Source organism: Pipra filicauda, unplaced genomic scaffold (genome assembly GCF_003945595.2).
Source record: "Pipra filicauda isolate LSUMZ 115617 unplaced genomic scaffold, ASM394559v2 scaffold275_size1018216_pilon, whole genome shotgun sequence".
In the NCBI taxonomy this organism is placed as follows: Eukaryota; Metazoa; Chordata; class Aves; order Passeriformes; family Pipridae; genus Pipra; species Pipra filicauda.
Genome location: NW_024104393.1, coordinates 704,624 through 721,588, shown reverse-complemented (window position 1 = coordinate 721,588; position 16,965 = coordinate 704,624).

Sequence of the window (16,965 nt, the reverse complement as noted above, 5' to 3'; positions counted from 1 at the left end):
ATGATGGGAACTTTTATTCACGCTTTATTCATAAACAAGCCCGTCAACTTTCTGAGAATCTTGCTACAGTGAAATAATGGTGCAATTATACTCATATTTAATTTATGATGGAAGTCAAAAAATCTACTTTCACTCCTTGAATTTCCAGTACTTCTGTTAACTCACTGTAAGCCAGCCCACAGAGTGACAGGCTTGGTTTTCCTCTGTTTTTCTCTTGTTTCAGAAAGCAACGTAACCAACCAACTAAACTCTGGTATCAAAGTTCATCCAGGCTGTGACAGCAGTGACACATGTCAGCACTGACTGGAAAAGAAAAGCCATTGACCACAAAAAACAAAATATGGGGTTTTTTTCCAAAAGGAAATATTTATTTCTTCATAAGGGCAAGTCATTTTATATAAAAAAATGGGAGAAAATGATTCATATTGTTTGACACCAAATGAACCCAGGCAGCTGCAACCAGACCTCAATGAAATTTAAAGCATCATTCAAAACATTTTACCTCCAGCCCACTGGGAATAACTGAGCATAAGCAACACGAATAAAGGTGCTCAACATAGTTCCTGTCCTCACTTTAACTCGGGCACAGACTGTCAGAGGAGACATACCTTCAGCAATGGAGGGGATTTTCCAAAGAACAAACACACTTCACAGGAAAATATCTAGTTCCAGGGGCTTTTTAGGTTTTAAAATGGATTTTTAGATAAATAACGGCAATGTACAATTACTGTCCTCATTTTCTCACAGAGGTTCTCCCATTGATGCAAGGGTTGAGAAAATAAAGAGAATAGCTGGATGAACGAGTCAGAAATCAGCAGTGGAAGGAAAGGGAGATAGCAAAAAACCATTACCTGACAGCAGAGAGATACAGAGCTCAGCATTTTTATCAGTGTTTGACTAATGGAACTTCAAAATTAGCCACAGGAGGAAGGGAAGGAGGTCAAGGCCAAATGGTGACACTGAAAAGGATGCTTGTGAAAAAACACTGAGCTGCCAGACCCCACTCTTGGCTCTCAGAAATGCCTGGACTCGGGCACTTTGCTGTTCTCAGTGTCACACTTCACCCAGGGCCTGCTCAAAATTCATAGAAATCAGAACAAAATTCACGTTGTGCTTTGATACACAAAACGTACACCCAGGGTTTAGTCTCATCTCCCAGAACAGGCAACACTTCTGGTTATTAACTGACTGGTTGGTTGTTATGCAGCACATCAAGCCCAGGCTCCAGAGAAGCAATCCCATGGGATAACAGTCATGGGCATCTCTTCAGGAGCCTGGGCACCACTGCAGAGACAGAGTAAGGCAGGTTTTGGTAGGAGGACAGGTTTTTGCAAGTGAGAAACAAGATTTTCTCTTCTTAAAGCTGTTTCTTAATTCAGCAATTCCTGAAGTCCATCAGCTTAATCCTTCATTCTTTCCTGGCCCATCCCACACTATTCCTCTTCTTGTCTAACCCCTCTCCCCTGATTTTCAGATGTGGTGACATCAACCTGCCCTCAGCAGCTACTACAGGAAAAGGAAACCACTTCCCACTGCCCACCTCATTCCTAATGCTTAAACAAAAACACCTTTCTCCTTGGAACACCTGTTTTCCCTTTCTCATTTCTTGCATTAATATCAAAACAAATATTTAAGAAGCTTGGTCTCAAATGCAGTGTTAACCACAGCAGTATTAAAATTAACAGTCAACTCATTTGTGCCTCTAGTTTTTAAAACAGACACACACTAATGAATTATGCACTGGTCAGGCACAGGCCCACAACAATTGCACCCTTTAGAAATCCTAGTTTCTTGCAAAATAAGAAAAGGCCCAAGGTCAATAGAGAGCAGCCCTGAAACCTTCTGCATTCACTGACCACCCTGGTGCATGTTCTGTGGTCTGAGATCTGGTCCTTAACAAGCAGAGCTAGTGAAAACTGACAGGTCTAACTTCAAACCAGACAAAGCCTAATTTTAAACCACGTCAACACAAGTGCTGTGATAACACTTCTAAATAACCTCTTAAGCACTACTGTTCCTCTCCTGGGCTCTCCATCCCTAAATTGGTACTACTGGGGAGTTCAGGATGCTTCTGAAATGCTTTGATGGTCTTTAGTTTTCCATTTTCTTCCCTCACAGAGCTCTTCCCTCTCACTGAGTCAATAGAATAATGAGGAGACTGTTCTTAGGTCTGAAGCTGAGTAAGTGACATTTCTATTCATTATTTATGTGCCTTGAAATTCTCATGAATACCACCACTGATAAACACCTTAGTTCTATCAGTTTATTTCTAGATCACCATCACATACAAAGTGTGCTGCAGGTAGCAGCTAAATCCAATATTTATGAAGTGATTTTTCTTTCAATGAATATATAGAAACTCAGCGTGGTTACAACTACAGCTATTCTTTGAAATTCCAAACTGGGGACACATTGAGTAGAAACACATCTCTGTTGGCACTTACACAACAGCTTGAAAACGTCATAATCTTTCAAAAAGGCTCCAGTGGAAGTAATCACGTTGTGCTGTGCAGAATTAGCTCTACCTAAAGGTTTACTTACTTCATGGAGTAAGTTCTGTCTCTTTGAGCAGTGCAGTAGTGCACCAGCCATCACTGTCAGCATCCCCTGGGCTGAGGGCACAGTGACCTCTCCGACAGCCACAGGCAGAGATTTCAGAGGTGACAGCAAAGAGTTTAAGTCCATGCACAAGTGAGCAGGTGGGTCAGGGGGAGGTTTGTACCAGCCCAGCACAGCAGGAAGTTGGGCAGGTGTCACTCTGGCCATCTGAGAGACCTCCAAGGCCAGCCCGAGGCACAGCTCTGGAACAGCCTGTGCTGGTGTCAAATGCATGGGTAGGTCAGACCTCTAATTGGATTAAACCTTGCTGGAAAGCTTCTCTGGGTTGAACTTCACCTGCTGCTCTCAGACACTGCAATTACAGGGTGTCCATTCACAGCAGTGCCAGACAAAGCCTGGGAAACTCATGCAATTCAGGATTTTTAAAACTTCCAGAAGAAGGTAAGGAAGACAGGGATCTCCATGCTGGATTTCGTTTGACATCCTGGATAACTCCAGCACATTCAGCAAGTTTAACCATAGAACTTCATGGCTTTCGTGTCCTTTTTTACAGGACTTTGTTGTAGGTCATTGCACAAGTACACACAAATTGAGATGCCTTGGTAAAATAAAGGGCAGTAACTAGAACTGACACATTTTAGGCTGCAGTTACTGATAAACAATGATAATGAATGAATGAAATACAACTCTGTTGTACAGATAATATGGGGGAAAAATGGTGCAAAGCTGAATAAACAGCGACATTTAATGACTGCCTTGACAAGAAGCTATACATTTTGCTCAAATCAAAGACTAGAAATTGTATATGACTGCAGATTGAAAAACAAATTATATGTCTCACTACAGCCTCTGTCAATTCCACAGGTCTGTATAACCCTTTTTTTTTTTTCATATTTTAAGAATCATCACAGTTCTTCTGCAGAAGGTTGGAGGTCACAGTGTACTTCAATGAAAATCAGAGAATCACGGAATGGTTTGGGTTGGAAAGGATCTTAAAGCTCATCCAGTTTCACCCCCTAAATTGGGCAGGGACACCTTCCACTAGCCCAGGTTGCTCTAAGCCCCATCCAACCTGGCCTTGGACACTTCCAGGGATGGGGCAGCCACAGCTTCTCTGGGCAACCTGTACCAGGGCCTCCCCACCCTCACAGGGAAGAATTTCTTCTGTATATCCAACCTAAATTTCCCCTCTCTCAGTTTGAGCCCATTCCTCCTCTTCCTATCACTACAGTTCCTGACAAAGAGACTGCTCCTCCAGGAACACTTCAAAATTGTCTGCTCACATTGATAAGATTTTTAATTACTCCCCTGCAGGATATTGGTTGCTCTGTTCCAGCCATGTCCACTTGCCAGTTGTGGGGTCAGTCCAGAACCGCCTCTCTTTCTCCTCTGGGAGCCCAGGGCACATCCCTGCACTGCCTCACATCACACAGAAACCTAAAAGCCTTTTGGTCCCGGCGAAGGCCCAAAGCCAGGACCTTCCAAACCTCTGGGATACCTCGGGAAGTTTTGACTCACAGCCTTTGATCCAGACACCATTTAGTGGTCTAACAGCACCATCCATCCAAACCCCACATTGTTCATCCTCTGAATCTGCACAGCCAAAGGAACCTTGTTAATACAGGTGACTAAAAGATTCCACGGCAGCTCACACTGAAACTGTGCAAGGGGATTGATGGGATTTTAATGCCAAATCTAATTTGAACTCTCATCCAACCTCAGAAGTGAAGCAAAGGCTGATGTATATCTGAGTGCCCACAGCTCTTCCCTGCAACATCGCTGCTCTGCAGCCATTCCCAGCCTCTCCCTGATCCCACTCAGCCAGCAGCAACCAGCAGTGGCCACAAACAGTTGTGAGTTATTTTCCTCTGAATCTGACAAACTTCCCTCTGACTCAGCCTGATCTTCATTCCAAAATAGGGAAGAGGAAAGCAGCCAAGCCGAGGAGAAGAGGAGGAAAGGGAGGAGCAGGCAGTGGATCTGTTTTTGGAAAGAAGAGCAACAGGAAGCTCAGATGCCTCTGAGTCCCAAGCAGAACGTTTTTGATCTTTTTTTCCCCATTGAATTCAACACTCACATGGATCTTGGGATAACAGTGGAGCAGAATCAATGGGCACAGCATTCTTCTGGCATGAAGGCACAAGTAGTGGGTAATTACACTATAGATGTTTTTGGCACACATAGCCACCACCCATGGTCAGAAATCCTGGCCATCAGCACATAAACAGATCTAAAGGGGAGAATTTCACCCCAAGAATGCCCCAGTTTATGGCAGGATCAAATGGAGGAGACACTAGTTTTTATTTGATCATTTGCTCTTTTCTCTCCCCCTCTGAGCACATTATAAGATTAAATCCTCCCTCCCTCGATTCATTTGTAAAGAAAATCTCTGTGCCCAGCTCTGCAGTCACTCAGCATCCAAACCTGGGGCTGCTGTGAGCTGGCTCTGGGACTGATGGAACCTAGGAGCTGTTAGCAAGAGAAATGAGCTAGAAAATATCCATAATGAGAACATGACCAAAAATAACATATAAAAATGAGAATCCATCCATCCCAACAGGAAGGCAGCCACAAAACACTATGTGTGCTCCTTAAACACCCTGCAGCAGGCAGTGCTTGCTCTGTGGAGTTCTCCTGCACTGAGGATCATGTTAGGAAAACTGAGCAAGGGTTTGTAGTTTGGCTCTCATTTCGTGTCTGCCACTCACTCCCCTCTGTGCCTACAGAGATGCCAACCAGGCCCTTTACAAAACCCTTTAAGGACTTGAAACACATTTTGCTTATCTAAATGCCAAAGCTACTGCCTGTGTTCAGCACTTGCTTCCTTGGGGGAGCATTTCTCCAGGGAAAAAGTGCCCTCAGCCTTCACAGGGCTGTTCCATTGCAGTACAAGGGGCAGGGAAAAGTCTCTTGTCCTCTTTCTACCCGTGGGACCCCATGAAGGGTTTGTGAGGCAGCTGAGCCCTTCTTTCCAAGGGAATGTTGTTCCCACCAAAGCTACAGAAATTCATGGGTCCGGGTCTGATGTTCCGAAGTGGGTGTGACTGGATTTTGGGCCAGTCTGCCAGAGGGATGGGTAGTAGAAAACAGCTATACAAAGGAAGAGAAAATTAAGAAAGGGCTACCAGAGGAAAATCCCTGGGCAGGGCACAGCATCAAGGAGGTCAGTGTGGGGATGAAAGAGCACAGAGGAATACCAGTGCAGACCTTGGAACTGGTGGTGGAAGGGTTGGCCATGACAAGCAGTTGAAGCTGGACCTCGGGAGAGCACAAAAAATGGAATTTCCTGTTCCTCAAGTGTGGATATAAATAAACCCCACTCACACTCAGCTCACAGCAGACGTTCAGCAGAAGCCCAAAACTGCACTGAACACCAGGTTCACGTGTCTGACCCCAGTGTTCCCCATGGGCAGAAGGGATGTGGGGAGGCAGGAGAGGCACACAGGGAGGACAGCACCATCCCTGCACTGCCCCACAAAATGGACCACTCACTGCAGGCCTGTTGCCATAACAACCATAAGAAATGTCCATAAATAGAATATCCTCTGCCAGCAAGGGATCATGTTGGCAGAGATTTAACTCCAGCTTCTTACAGTGCACCTGCTCCTTAAATATCTGTATAGATACACATATATGTATAATCAGAATATGCATAAGTGAATACATATCTATTCACACAAGAACTATAGTCAGGGTCACTTATAGCTGTGTGACTACCTAAGCTATGAGGATAACCACTCAGTTCTGTGGTCTCAGAACTGTTCTACTCCTCCTCTGTGCTGAGAAAGGCATTTGTTTAAGGTTTGTGGTCTTGGAGCCCTGCATAAGTCCTGTCAACTCTGTCCAGGGAGAATTCACCAAAGCTTCTTGCTGCCTCTCCTGTTAAAGAAGCAAAAAAGATAAAGGGCTGTCCCACTTATTTCAATAGAATGTCAAAAAAAATACTGAGAGTGCCCAGATAAGAAAGCAATTTCTCTGGCAGGAAAGAGGCAGTGGATTCTTGACAGTATTTGCAGATCCCAGACACAAACAGAACGGTTCTTTCTCAGATTGCTGTGTGATGCAAGAGACCTTTACCACATCCTTTCAGTGAATATCTGCATCTTAAACCTCCTGTGACAACTCAGGCGTTTAGTCAAAGAGACATTTATCACGGAAATCACATTACCTTTTTTATTTTTCGTATTTTTATTTCTGCACTTCAGTTGTCACAGCAGCAAGAGACTTCTGAACTACACTCCCCTGATAACTGTAATAGCTCCCTCCAGTCACTGCCATCAGGGCTCCCTGAGAGGAATTGAACACCTTAAACTCAACCCCCTTCCAACACAGTGGCAGTCATTGTTTTCAGATCCTACCTATTGCCAGCACTAATGACACCTCTGCCTTCCACCACGCAGGGAAGTGACACCACCAGAGCTCCCTCCCTGCAGCCCTTCACCCACCTGTGACACAACCCCCGAGGCAGCAGAGTGACCCTCACCCCCACGATCCTTGTGTGGAATAAAGATGTGTAAAATAGACACTTTATGTGTAATAAAACCCGTCCCCTTGTGCTCACAATCCAAGAATAAACCGCCCTTGAAAGCCTCTGTGGGACACTCAGGTACCCCCAGCCTGCTGAGCCAACACCCCCTGAGCAAGGGGAGCTGCAGGGGTTTGCAACTCTGGGACCACGAACACTTGTCAAAGGATGGTGGTGGCTCTCACACCCAAGAAACCACCAATGCAAACAGATTTATGCAAAAATAATGGTTAAGCAAACGAAAAATTTGAGCTCTCCAGGCTCAGCTCAGGGCTCTCCTGTCAGGCTCCTCTCTTATCCTACATCTGGGGCTGTCTGATAGCTCTAGCAAGAAACAGTGAAAACCCTCAAGGGTCACTTTATCCTCTTGGCTTTTTTAAAATTACTTCATCAGTTGAAGGAAAACAATGCCATCAGTCCCCTTCCTCCCTCCCCAGCTCTCTCTCACAAGTGTTAAACCTCTTGGACTCTATTCCTAAGGTTTACTGGGGAGGCAAGTGTCACAACCCACAGGATTCAGGAGGGAAACTGAGGCACAGGAACTCACCTCACATGTCTGCAGTAGGGTCACCCTGTCAGGAATTCCACAGTCAGGAATTCCAGGCCCCAACAACACTGTGTTACCCCCTGGATCTCACTGCTCACCAGCAAAACCCACCTCCCAGCTGGGGTCATAATGATCTCTACTGTGACTAATAACTCTCTCTCCAGAGTCCTCACGTCTCACCTGCACCAGGTAATCCACTGGGATAAATGGGATTATAAAAAAAAGCTTCCCAAGGACCTGATTGCACCACTAATATTTACTCCTGGACTCCTGCAGCTGCTTTAATCCTGATGATGTTGGGCTAAACTTCAAAATAAACAACACTCTGCATTTTCCACCACCATTAAATGTAATTAATGGATACAATTAATCAGCCAAAGGCAAATCCTATGGTAGAGTCCATAGCAATGTAAATTTTTGTCTATTTTTTGAAGGTATTTTATTTACTTGGCACCTTTGGCTTTGTCTTTCATTCATCATAATCTTTTTATCCCCCAAAATCTCTACTGATTTCATTTCAAACTGAGCTCTTAATCTCATTCAATACATGTAGCTGTTAGACATTCCATATTTTAGTTGCCTGGGAAGTTCACAAAACCAGCTTTTTAGAATCTCATTTTTCATTTAAATATTTTTCAGATTCTGTTTTCAGCACACTCACTCATTTGGCTTTCTGTACTCTGAGTCTAAATAAATGTGTATCACGACAAACCTGTGACTACAGGGCAGTAAATACTCAAGTTCCACCTGCAAAGAGCTCATTTTGTGTGTCTGATTTGGAGCCTCTAAGGTCTCCAAATGAGGGCATGATATTGGCACATGATAAGGCACCTCATTTGTATGTCCAGTTCCTCTGGACACCTTCAACTGGTTTTTTATTTTCCCCACAGCAACACCATTTATACATCCAGTGCCACTAACCCCACTTGTTGATTAATAAAGGAATCGTGTGTATGTTTTACTGAAAAATTGCATGAAAAAAATCAGAGCACAGGTATGTGAGGAAGGAAGACCAATGTGAAAAATCTGAGCCCTCCTTTTCCAACCAGCTCCAAGTTGCATCAAATGTTTAAAGCCGGCTGAAGTCAGGCACGTAAAGCAGCAGCAAAATCCTCTTTCTATATTGTCAAGAGATTTTCATCCCAAGGGCTGCTGAAGAGCTTTTCCGTGATATGCAACGTGATCTCAAAAAAGAGAATAAATTCTGGGCTGAAACCTGAAACATTTCTGTAAGAGAAACTTAAAAGTATGGGCAGAATATGTTGTGCATTAAAATTGCAATGAGATATATTGCTGGGACACAGGCTTGACATCAGAGGTCTTTGAAAAGGCACTTGCAGTGCCACGAGGTCCTTGTAAGGTCTAGATAAAATTTTAAAAATTAGCTTTAAATCAGAGCTAAAAGGGTTCATTAGTGCCATGTGGTTCTCTTGCTCCTGGTGGGCAACCAACACACTCACGTGGGTTGGGAAGGGTTGTAGGTCCTGCCTGGGCTCTGCTCTTCTCACAGCTCAGCTTCTCAACTGGGGCAGAGGGGAAGAGAAAAATCATAGCTGAGAACTGACTCGGGTGAAAAATCAGTAAATAATGGAAAGCAGTTTTAACCCTCTTCACACAATGACATTTTTGTTAGCAGATAATTCTCAGATTCTCCAAACCAGGAGTTTGTTGAAGCAACTCCACTGGGACACCAGCAGCAAAATTCTGAGTTACTTGTCAGTGACTGTTCTGGCTAAACAGATTTTCTGCCAGTTCTCCACTAAAAAATCAGGAGCTTCATGAAGAGGCCTCCTCAAAATAGTGTGGTACAAACTTGCCCTCTGCAGTTAATGTGCTGCAACAAACTTTTCCTTTCAAACTGACCCCAGCAGGGCCTTTCCATGGGAGAAATGAATTCCTGTATCCCTGCAGGGATCAATCTCTTCACCAGTGACTCCTCCTTCACACCTCCAGGCTCACTTCAAAGTTTACACCTCATTTCATATCAATCAATCACCATGAAAAACAAAGTTCAAAACACCTACTTAAGGCATAAAAATTATAGGCACCAAGTAAGTGGGTTAAATAATATATTTATCAACAACAATTCTTGTAGAGAAAGGAAAAAATCCTGGTCAAATTTTGTTATAACAGTGGGATAAGTTATCCCTGATTAAAAATATGTACATGAACTGAAAATAGTGATAGAAAACAGCGTGGACAATTCTCATCAGACCAGAAGCAGCTCACAAACTACAGGTCACAGCTTGGAGAAAAACAAGAACTTCTACAGATCAATATCAGTAAAAAGTAAAAACCCACGTCAGGTTTTGATTTTGCAAAATCACTGGTAATCAGACCAAGAATTCTTCTCATCTCAGGACCTGAAGTTCAAAGGAATATTCTAATATTGATTTGCCTCTAAACATCTCCCTCAGAACATAAACCCGAACAGAAGAAAGCCAAGTACATGAATCCATGAAAATAAAAGAAAATCTTTAAAGAAAAAGTTTTAATTCTTAACAAAATGAAAACAACATAAACAAATGAAACCAAAACCAAATAAACATTAAAACAAACAAACAAACAAACAAAAAAAACAAAACAACAACAAATCAACGACCAAAAAAAAGAGGAACACAACCACAGGACAGTTGTTCTTTGAGACCTGAATTAATATGTGAAAAATTACAAGTCTTGTTGCACCAACTACTTATTAAACATGTGGCTTTAAACATCTTACTTTGATCCCAGACTGGTCACATCCACCTGTGGCCTTCACATGAGCATTCCATGCTTGGATGAGAAACTGCCCCGGAATCTCAGCAGGGCTGAGAAAGCACCATCCCACACATGTTCTGTACATGTGAAGATGCACAGTGGAAAACATTTTTGCCTTAAAAGAAGTAATTTTTAATGTAAAATTCTTCCCTAGCACTTTGCAGTTGAAATATGCTCTTGCAAGAACTAATCCATCTTTCATTTTGAAGAGAGAGAATAAAATCAGAGGGAAATGTTTATTCCTCTAATACAAATCTGTAACATCAAAAGTCAGCTGTAATTTAATTAGCTGCTATGGCAGATTAGAAGACTTGTGATTCCTGCAATAAAGAGAGATGTTTTCGGGAGCAATTAACACAAGACCACATGTGAAGCCTTGAAATTTAGAGAGAACAAAGGTGGGAGGTGGAGATGAAAATAAAAATCCAGGAAGTGGAAACAAGTAAGTTGTTTTCTAATTTTTAACACAGTTGTCCTTGCTTGGGGGAAGACAGGTTACTGTTATAAGCAGATCAAAGGAGCAAAACTGGTGCAAAGCTTCCTCATGTGCAGAATGCAATTCCTGTTAGCAATGTCCCTCCATTTAGAGCGAAGTTGTTTATTCACTAAAAAAAATATTACTGGTAGCAGCAATTTGGAGGTTCATGAACTTTTATTATTTGTTGCATTTAATAAGCGCAGAGAAAGGAAAAGGTCGTGTCTTGACTGGAATAGCTTGTAAGTTAATTTATCAGCAAAACACAGAAGCTGGAGATAAAGACAATCTACTTTTAGTTGCTGTATTTGATTGTTTTTCTTATGGCTTAATAGTGTAAATTAAAAGAGAGCTTAAATGTTAGCACCACTGACAAGATGGCACATCCAAAATAATAAGGAAGCAAATAAAATGATTCATGTGGAATTTTGAAATATCTCAAAATATGTCAACCACCAGATGTCACAAAACCTGCAAAGGATGATGCACTGCAGGGAGAAGGGCAAGGCTCTGGCAACAGCACAGCAAGGCAGGAAATTATCCTACAAGTCTCTGTAAATCTCAGAGTCTTGGAATAAAGGGAATAAAACACACTTAAGGCAAAACAAACTGAGATTTTCTCTACCACCCTCTACCTCAAAGGAGAAGTGATGTGTCCAAAACCAGCATCCTGAGCATGACAGAAAACACAGGCCACCTGTGCACTAAAAAAAGGGCATTCAAAAATATATAGTTTGACCTTTTATAAGCACTGGCAAGGTCAGTATGTTCACCATCACTCATAAAATCTACAGAATTCTGCATTTATTTTTACTCACATCCATATACATATATATATACACAAAATGCTTACTGTATCCTCCATGCAACAAATCCCATGTGAAAGACACCATTCAGAATATCTAGAAAGTACTTTCTCTGTTGCCTTTGCCAAATGCATTTTCACATCCTTAAGGAAACACTGAAAATGAGTATGAATTAATTTATATCAAATCTTGATGTTGAGAGCAAAATCCTTAGTCTAAGCAGTGATACTCAGTAAAGAACCCAACAAAACCTGACTCTTATTATAAGCTCCACAAAAAAGTGTTCGAAATTTTAGCTGAAATGAAGATTAAATCCCATTGTATACAATAATAGATCCTTTTCAAGCGCTGTGAAAAAGAATATGTGCACTTCCCCAGCCAAAACAACGATGTAAATCAAGAATATCTATCAAGGGAGAGACCACAGTAGGTATGAGTTGGAGAGGAAAAGTGATTCTTAGCATTCTATATTCAAAGGAAAATTCATTCAGAGCAATAAATAACTTTGTTTTGTTAATATAACCCCTGCTGCTTTGGTGTGATGCAATAATCTCCAAGAGCTGCAAAGATAGGAAAGAAAACACTGAATTTGCCCGAGGAGGCAGCAATTTATAACCTCTGACAGGGTTATCCTACACTTGATCACTTTTATTTACGTCTTCTCTCTTTTAAAAATTAAATTAAATGTAAAGTTGTCTCCTGCCAGTACCAAACCCTTGTATCCTGCGTGTCAGACTTGGAAGGTCACTCTTTATACTCTTATATTGAACAACCCCATTAATCATCAATGTTCACCTTCACCCAATAGTTGAGCAGGACATTGTTGTTGTAAAAAATGCTTTTGAAATATCCCATATCAGGGATGAAGAGCCTTTGGGAGTGCAGCAGAGTGATTTCAGAATGTTAAGGTAGGAGTTGTGTGCTCAAATTAATTAAGCTAATTAAAGATCAACGGTGAGAAAGGCTAATAAAAAGAGACTAAGACAGATTTTCAACTGCTTTGACCTTGAGTTGTTAATGAAGTCCAAATCCTCTCACTAGGAAATGTGGTTGCTTTGTGGAAGCTTGATAGTCTGCAAATGAACCCACAAAACAGCCATATACATCCTATTTATTTTCTTCTGGTTGAGGATACAACAAGGGAAATATGGGCTTCTAACTTGAAGCAGCTTGTGACATATAGAAAGGAAACAGAAGCAGGTTTTCTGTCAGATCACCCACTACGTCCAAAATAACAATCCACCCTATCCACTCTGACAAAATAACACATAATAGAACTAAAACTGTGCTGACAAAAATAGTCTGTTAAGCTTCCCATTCCTCTGAGGCCTGAAGTCTATTTTTGCTGCCGAGAGCTGAAGTTACACACGCCCCACCGAAGCCTGCTCGGCTCAGCCAGTTGAAAGAAGCAGCCTGCAAAGCATTAATAATTCATCTGATTTACTTCAGCTGGCACATTTCAGCAACCAAACTGCACCAAATTCTCCTGCAAGGAGAGAGAGGGGCCATTTCAGAAGGAGCTTTACAGCACGTTCCTTTTCTTTTTCCTTTTCCCTGTATTTATTGGCGATGAAAGTCGTCACGGGCAGTCAGGGAGAAGAAGGAGCTCACGTAGCATCAGGGTAGGAAAAGCAGAGACACCAGAAGGATGAAATTTCCATGTCAACCATGATCCACCAGTCCAGATTATTTCTGACAATTCTGTGTTCTCTGATAGTCATTTTGAGAAGTTTTCCTTGGCATAGGAAGAGCAGCAAAGACCTTTGGCTGCCATCGCTCCTCTTTCCAGTTGTAAAAATGAACGAAACTTAGGCACCACTCACCTGGGAAACATCCCACTATTTTTTGTATTGATACTAGTCATGTACAACTTCAAAAGGAAAGTCTCTGTTGCCACACAGCACATCAGTTTTATATGTCCATTCATTTTACTTTCGAAATATTTTCTAGAATGAATTAAACCTCTGGCTGCCTCCAGGTTTATTCACGCTATCGATTGCTCTGGAGATGAGTGGGAGTAATTATTTTGAAAAGGTTCATTCTCAAGAGTGAACATGGAGGGTGTTAAATGTATTCAAACTGCTGAATAACATACAGCTGAAAGTGAGAAAAGATGCAACTTTGAATGAATGAAAAGGAATTACACAAAGAACCGGGGTCTGAAATGGTAATTTTTGATGACCACAGCAGCATAAAGAGGATGTTGAGAATGCTCCAAAATAGAGATTTCTCACAAAGCAGATGAAATGGAAAAGGCCCAGATTATTTCTTGACAGACCTGTTCCCTTCCATGTGATGAAGGGAAGGGTTGCAGTTGTTTTATTTTTACAAACAGCGCCCTGGACACCAAAGTCTTGCCTTTTCCACTGCTATCATGGCTCCCTGGTGAGCCCTTCTCATCTTTCCTCACCATGTGTCTCCAAAGGGCATTTGCTACCAAGGACAGCCTGTGCCTCTATTGCCAGTGCCTGTGGGGGACTCCATTGCTGCAAGTTTCTGCCCAGGCTGGGGAAGGTGGTGCAGGTTGCAGCACTCTGGGCACATCCACCTCCACTATGTGTTCAAATGCTGAACAAAACTGGGACTAAAGCAACCAACATCCTGAGGGAAGTCCCAACCCCACCATCACCTCCCAGAGGAAAAGGAGCCAGCATCTCCAGTGTGTGGCTGGGCAGGAAGAATGATTTACCACCTAAAAGGGTTTGTCACAGCTTAGTAGGAATATCAGGTTTCAGTGTTTGGCCACAAAAGTGGGTCCTGCAAGATCCACGATTACCTTTTCTGTCATAGTTAAAAGTGTGGATGTCAAAACATTAGAAAGATTATGATCCATGGACATTAATCATCCAAGCACCTGGGGACTGAAAGCTCTGCAAAAGAAAGGACACAATGTGTGACAAGAGAAAAATCCATGGGCTGAGACAGTCTGGGGGTTCATGGAGAACAGCTGTACCTCACAAATAACTTTGTGCTTTCAGCTCTGTGATTATGTATAAGCTTATATATATAAACTATAGCTTCTTAACAGATGGGAAGAAATCCATAAATTAGGCCTCTCTGGCATTAATTTGTCAGTGATTTTTCGTTTGCATGAAACCAACCTTAATTAATTTGTGTTCATGAAAAAACCCCAAGACCTTTCACCATGTTGAAATTCACCCTCCTGTGGAACAGGTCATTTATTGAATCATTACTGAATTAACTTTCAGTAATTAAGTCTCTACTGTATAGCAATTATTTGAGTAGGTTCTTACAATATTACAATAAGAGAGCACTAAAGGCCACTTTCAGAAAAGTCATTTAGTCTAAAAAAATGGAATATTGTTTGTCTTTCCCAGTATGCTGTTCTGGCCCACAAAAACATAGAGTCCTCAGGTACCACTGGCTCAAACATGGGCTGGCTTGGAAACACTTTCTCACCTACACAGGAGGAGATCCCTTTTTTTCAGAAAATACAACATTTAACCAGAGTGCTCCATTTCCTGGTTTCTTCAAATACTTGTGCCGTGGTGATAGAAAGCAAACAACCAGATCTGCCAGACCCGTACTGGTCATCACTTCAGTATCTTGTGAACAAATAAACCACAGAATGGATGTGGGGGTTTTTTTTGCCAAAATCGAAATCTCCAATCACCTGGGGTAGCTCATTGTGAGGCATTTCAGTGCCTTGGAGCAAACCCAAGAAGTTCTGTGTAAGAAAAGCAGCACCAATCTGACACATTATGGAGGCCCTGGAAGCTTTCTAGCACAGATTTCCCCTTGAAAGTGTGGAATAGCTACTGGACAAGCTAAGAACAGTCATTGGAGAAATAATCAGAGAAAAGAAAAAGAATAATCCTGCCAACTGTCCAGCTGTACAAGGAGAAGTGACAGAGCATTTCATGTCCTCTGTCACCAAGCTTGGTGACATTCAGAAAAGCTTGGGCCATTCAGAAATGTGTGGACCAAGCCATTCTTCTTAAAAAGATATCCAATACATTTTGGCTGATTTAGCCTCTTTTTCAACAGAAAAATTTGTCCATGCAGAAAGAGAGGAATCTGACAGTTTGTCTGGGGATTTCCAAGCCTTCAACAGCAAATCCCAGGGCTGCAAACATCAAGAAGGCCCAGACAAATTGCTCCTGAAGAGGCTCAGTTTGTCCATGACATAGGACATATTTTGTAAGACAAAGGCCACCCTGCAGTAAACCCAAGAGCAGAGCCACATCATCACTCCTATTTGCTATTCCACTGGCCACATCCAGGATCTGTGCCCTGGGAACAGCAGCCTCCAGAGCCACCAATGCTGGGGCACAGAGGCTGCACCACATTGGCTTTCAGGGGGTTTAGTGCTCCAGGGAGGGTGATGCACTCACAGGATGTGAACAGCTTATTTTTAAAAAGCAGATGTTTAAACAGTTTCTATGTATACGTAAGCCAAGGATTCCAACTCATAAAATTATGGAGTCAGAGCAGAAATTTCATGTGTGGGAAGAAGAACATCAGAAAAGCTCAGGAGCTGTTGCAGGTTTTTGCTCCCTGCGGGTCAGGCTGTCCTTGGAGGAGATTCACAAGACAGGTATGGGCTTCCTGCAAAGATACTGCCAGTCCTCATCAGATTTTGACTGATTAGGACAGGCAAGCCAAATGAAGAAGTATAAGTTGCCAACCGACCCAGACTTAATCTCTGGGACACATCACATCCTTTATTTGCTCCCTGTGTTTCTCTGTTTGTTCCCTGCCCTCCTTGCTCTTCCAGCAACAGGCACAGATTTATTTCACACTGGTGCCAAAAAACCAGTCTTTTTCCTGTGAGAAGTCATTTGTTAGGAAAAGAAATTCACAGTTAACACTAAGGGACTTATTTTGCTTTTCTGCTCATAATTCAGGCTGCCTGATTTTGCTTGTTTCTGCAATTTCAGATATATATGAGCCTGTATTAAAGAGTTGCCTGGCACAAAGCCAGCATCATTTGCCTACTCTTTGATGCCAAATGCTCTTGCTTTTTCCATCTCCTTCCAGGATCTCAGACACAGCCCTGCAGCCATCTGCAGAGCTCTCCCCTCCTCCCCCCAGTTTCAATTATTTTGCCATCTAAGCAGCAGTTACTCCAACACTGAGCTGCAATTCCCAGGAGACTGCAGCTCTCCTGCAATTTGACTGTATTTCTAGCTGAGCATCTTTCCCATTTTGTGATATTATTTTAATCAGCTGAACATCACCAGTGTCATGCAACTTGCAATTCCTGGACAAATCTGTTTGGAGTCTTGTAGCTTATTTCCTTCGAGTCTTATAAGTAAATTATAGCTCCCAG